Below are 5562 nucleotides of genomic sequence, written 5' to 3'. Positions count from 1 at the left end.
GGAGAGCTAGGGATATTAATAGATTACGTAATGAGGTTAATTACTGAACACAAGTGTAGTAAAAAGAAATTGGAAGCATGACAAGAGAGACATAACTGGTTTTAAGAAATTTGCTAAGCATGAAAAATATATATTTACTTTCCCATTTAACTATCTTTATTGTTCTCCCTGTTAATTGGATTCAGCTACAATTTTACCACATATTTAGAAACTAATTCCGTCAATTTAACCGAGAGATCTATGCCCTGAAGTTATTTCTGTCAATGCCCAGCTTGCCTTTAAACTGAAATGGCGCCACCTGCTGGAAAAATATAATCATGTCTTAATAATATTATATTTGGCCACAAGAGGGCGACAAAGAATAAATCCTGTTTGTAGTCATAAGTAGTACTGGAACCGCGTCGCCCTAGTTTAAAATAGCACCAAGGTTAATACCATAAGGGAATTCTAGACATAAGGACATATCTGGATTCAAAATCTATTATTCAATTGTCTCAGCCGATTCGAGTTGACCAACCCATAAAAATAAAACAAATAAAACGACAAAATACTTTATCAATGCAATGACTCTGATCATATATTAAGAGATGTGTTTTTGCAGATAATGCAACGACATTTGCATCCAATGTAGACGTTTATTCAGAAAAAAAAAAAAAAAAAATACGTTAACAGTTGAGGTGAGTCAATAATATTTTATTAAAAACAAGAGCTTTAAAGAAAATCTTGAAAAGATATGAAAAAAATCTTTTGAAAGGCGACTTTTCTCATTAGAAAGACGGATTTTTAAAACGATATCAAACCATAGTTGCAGCAACTTTTCTATTTAAGAGATTTTCATCTATAATGTCAATAATGTGATAATATACCATTGCCAGTTCATAATTAATTGAACATATGGATTAATCAAGTTCCCACTGTTTCTTCCAAGATACAGGACGCTCGTGCAGGGTATATTGCATTTGCATTTTGGTATTTTAAAAAACATCTTTTAATAACGAAATACGCGAGAGAGGGAAAAAAAGAAGTGGAGATGCCGGGGATTGAACCCGGGGCCTCATACATGCAAAGCATGCGCTCTACCACTGAGCTACATCCCCTTGTTGTACAACGAGTAACAGATTCAGTTTATGAACGTGTGATTTACACTGACAGGAGAGGTAGATGAGGTATTCGTTATACTTACCGTGCACATTATTGTGCATTTTCATTGACTATAAATTAAAATTGTGCGTTAAAAAAGTGGATACTCTATTTTTGGATTTCTACCATATCTGATGTATGCGCTATTTTTAACCTCGCTGATAGCGTTGGAAGCATCTGTCTCTATCAAGGAAGCTCCTGGTTCTACGGTGACTGAAAATCAAATTATGACCTAACAGCGGGAAAGTACAGACAGAACATGCTTCCTTAAAATGTTTTTTATTTAAAAAGTAGCCCTTAGGCCATATCATGTCATTCGTGACAGTATAATCCTTAGGATAATCTAAAATAGCTCTCTTGGCTACGTTTCGTAATACCCTGCAGGGGGAGCGTTGCCCCCTCCGGTGAGCACAGACTGTTCTCACTCATGTTTATCGTTGAGTATGCACTCTTTGCCAAGGACACTGTCTCCAGACCCTTCTAGCTCTGGCCTTGTAGGGAAACATCCATCTGATGTAGGTTTTTAATGGAATCGGGAACAAGGAGCAGCCTCACAAAAAACAAACATCTATAAAAGGTGCTCCTGTTGTGTAAATTAGGATTAAATGGTGCAATCAGGCTGTGCCTGCTGAGGAGTATCATCATAGCAGGGTAATCTAGGGATTGTAAAGGGTTGCAAGTACAGGCAGGCTACATGCAACATGAGACAAGCAGGGAAATTAGTTATCTAAGGCCGCAGACTGTATGAGAAGGAATGGGTCAGGGTTTGGGCTGGAGTTTGGCATGTTTGTAAAGCTGGGGCTTAAAATCCTCTCCTAAATCTATTCTAATAACTTCCTCTGTCTCTCAGGATGTGTATTCAGAACTGCCACTGCTCTGGATCCTCCACTAAAGCTTGGTGAATAATTGAGCACCCAGCTCAGGGGGAATATATCACTTCTAGAAGTTATGCACATCACAAACCTGAGCTTTAGAGAAATGCAGCAAAAAGAAAAGCAGCTGTTGAGGGGAAATGATAAGAGGCTTAAGAGGAAATGTGGCCCAATCGAAGCCCTCCATGGCACACTGCAGACATGCAGAGGAAGGTGCTCTGGTTAAATGACACATAAACAGAACTTTTGGCACCACGAAATGTACAATGTGACAAGGAATCTAACAAGGCACATCACTCTAAATACACCACTCCCACAGTGGAACATGATGCTTTAGGTCGGCTTTCTGGCAGCAGAAAGAGAAGCTGATTAGATTGCGTTCTGATCCTGGAAGAAACCTGTAAAATTTTGCAAAAGAAATTAAATTGGAGGAACAGAAGCTTGGCCAGAAAGTTTTAATAAGGGTGGCCAGGCAATAACCAATGTACACTGAGGGGTGGCTGAAAGTAGATAGGCACCAAAACCTCACGGTCAATCTACACTGTTCCAACAGGAAAATTAACAAGCAAAACATCCATATTTTCTAAATAAAGACAAACTATTCTTTCCCACAGCCTTTGCTAACAAATAGATGAATATATTCAAACATCTGTGCTTTCTACATAAAAGGTATAGTTGATAAAATTCTTTCAGTTTTGAGATCTGGGGCGTAAATCTTTTCCATCGTCATTACTTACCTACATTTATCAATAATAATTATGCATAAAATTTATATTTACGAATACTAATATCAACATAACATACATTTTTATTAAAATAGTTATTTATCTGTGATTTCACTGAAGACTCTTAGATGACTTGCAGAGACACATTATTTTCTCCTTACCCCACAAAACACAAAATCTATTTCTGCTTGAATTCTGTACTTCATCAATTTTAACGTTAGTATATTGATGTGCATAATTAACCACAGTGTTTTTGTTGTCAAGTAATTGTTAATATATGAAAAATTTAAATGTTTTGAATATTTCACTTGAGATTATTACTCTTGCCACCATCTGTATTAGAGGGAAATAAATGGTAGGGGTGGCCACAGGGGTGGCCAATGATTGCCCCTGGCCCCCCATCTAGCTCCGCCCCTGTGGAGGAAAGGTTTCAGCAGGAACAACAAACTTGAACATACAATGCTGCAATGAAATGATTCTGATCAATAACCACACTGATGGTTTCCTGCCAAAGTTCAGGATTAAATCCAGCTGAGAATCTGTGGCAGGATCTGTCCACGGAAACTTTCTACGCAGCATTACTGCAAACTGTTTTCCAAAACCTTCAGTCTGTGAATGAGCTAAAGAGGAGGTCTTCAACAGGGGGTCCTCAACCCCTAGGGAGTCCACATCGGTACAGCATGGGGGTCGCAAAAGTTTTGGTTAAAAGAGGTTTTTTTTTCTTTTTTTTTATATTCCCCCCTGTATTTTTTTTCCACTAATTGAAATGTCTTTAAATCCACATTAACATGGATTCAACACACTGTAGTAACCCAGATAAATGGAGGCAGAAGATGTCTTTCAGTCATCAATGCACACATTCAGCGACACACAGGAGCTCTTTCCAGCTGGGCACCGTTTTATTCACAACACCTGTCCCATCAACCAGGAATCAGAATCAGAAATACTTTAATAATCCCAGGGCGAAATTACTTTTGTTACATATCTCTATCTGTAATAGAGTGACTATAGGACCAGTTTGATATAACGCAATTTCATACAATATATATAATTAGTGGGTACCCGCTCCATCTCACCATCAGTTTGGCCAGGAAAACGTTAAAGACATCCACTGAAAGTCTTACCACTGTAATTGCAGCTGAAGGGGGCGCTATGTGCACCACATTAGGTTTTTATTTTTCCAAATAATACAATGATTGACTACTTTGTACATAAAATCAAGAGTAAAGAAATTGATATGAAGTAATGTAAAGAGGGACTGGGGGTGTAAATACTTTCACACAGTGCTATGTCTGTAATAAAATTAGTACCAGTTGTATGGTGGGAACACCTCTTATCATTGGAGGCTGCTCTCTTATCAACAGACAGCGGGGGGGTTAGGGGAGATAAGAGAGCAGCATTAGGCACTGCATGCATGATGCAGGTAGACAATGTGATTTTGAGAAGGTAAATAACTCATATGAGCTCTTTGAAAGTAAGGGGGAAACATTTTTAAGTGTGTCTCTCTTACAGCCGTTTGATCTTCCCATAAGTAAAATTAAAAGTTTTGATCAGCTTCATTCTTTGTTCCTGGACTTGTTTAAAAGAGGCTGCATGTCACATCCTTCACGTTGAGCACTTTAAAAAGAAAGAAAGGAAAGAACAACACTGTGGTGACCTTTGACCGAGTTCCCCAAACTGCAGGATTCTTGGAAAGCCAGAGAACTTCTGTGAAAGCTCCAGGACGGATTAAGGAACATGGCAAAGGAAGCAAAGGGGAACAATGTTTTTTTTGTCTTAAATCAACTTATTTCAGCTCCAGTTATTTGTGAAAAAGTAGCTACAACCATGTCCGTTCTGTTTCATTTTTTTGACATTTTTTTCATAAATACTCATAAAAATACGCTGTAAGGACATGTCAGAACAAGTGCTACCGTGGCTGTGTGTCGTCTTGATTAACACGAGAGCAGTACCACTGGGCACTGATGCACATACTGTTCTTAGTGAATGTTTGTGTTCAGTCTGTCACTTGAGTTTGGATGTCATTATCACTGCAGGGTTGATGTGATTATACCTCTCTCTCTCTCTTTGTGTGTCAGCATGTTTGAGTTACCAGGCACCTGGTAGTTGTATGAGCCTTGTCACCTAGACTTTAGTAGAAATACTCCCTGCTTTTCTAACTGCTCTATTATTATCTATACATACATCTGTGACACGTAGAGCAGGTATCTGCAGAGAGGTGTATTGGTTTTTGTATGTGTGTCTGCAGCTTCCAGTCGAGTTTGTGTTCTTGGTACTTCTTGGCATACAACACAACACAAAAGTACTTATTATCCAATACAATGAGTCACACTTTCTTTACAGGCTTGGCAAAGACCCGTTTGACCCGTTCATTCTTATGGAAGTCTTTTTACTTCACAATCGGTATATTTTTGGATATTGTGCTGCATATTTTTTTTAAATAGCTGAAGTGCAACATCAAAAGATGCATCTAATTTTTTTTTTTTTTTTTATTTCTAGCGTGGTTTTATATTATAAAACACAATGTCATCACAGAATGTGGTTGCCAATAAGAAAGAGCCTGGAAAATCCTATTTTAAATAGTTTCCTGTTATGCATTCTGTAATGTATAAACACAACACAGGTTTGAGCTTTGAAGCCTTGGAGCCTTTTTATCCCTCAACATTATTGAGGGAAAACAGCTTGATCTACAAAGGGACTTGAGACAGTTTTGATAGTTAATGCAACTCTTGGTGCAAAGTATAAATAAATTAATAATGGCAGCCGACAGCTTCAGCAGACCTCAGTACATGCTTTAAAATAATGAATTTAACACTTGAGTTTTA

General features: G+C 38.0%; 1 non-coding gene across 1 annotated transcript; it reads right to left on the bottom strand.

Moving 5' to 3' along the window:
• Nucleotides 1-1025: 1025 nt before the first annotated feature.
• trnaa-ugc lies at nt 1026-1097 on the bottom strand. Its single transcript has one exon. It is a non-coding gene; the product is annotated as a tRNA-Ala (tRNA).
• Nucleotides 1098-5562: the final 4465 nt, after the last annotated feature.

Source organism: Cyprinodon variegatus, unplaced genomic scaffold, assembly GCF_000732505.1.
Source record: "Cyprinodon variegatus isolate N-32 unplaced genomic scaffold, C_variegatus-1.0 Scaffold188, whole genome shotgun sequence".
NCBI classification, from domain to species: domain Eukaryota; kingdom Metazoa; phylum Chordata; class Actinopteri; order Cyprinodontiformes; family Cyprinodontidae; genus Cyprinodon; species Cyprinodon variegatus.
Note: the sequence above shows the minus strand (reverse complement) of the source record. Positions and strands in the feature narration are given on the sequence as shown.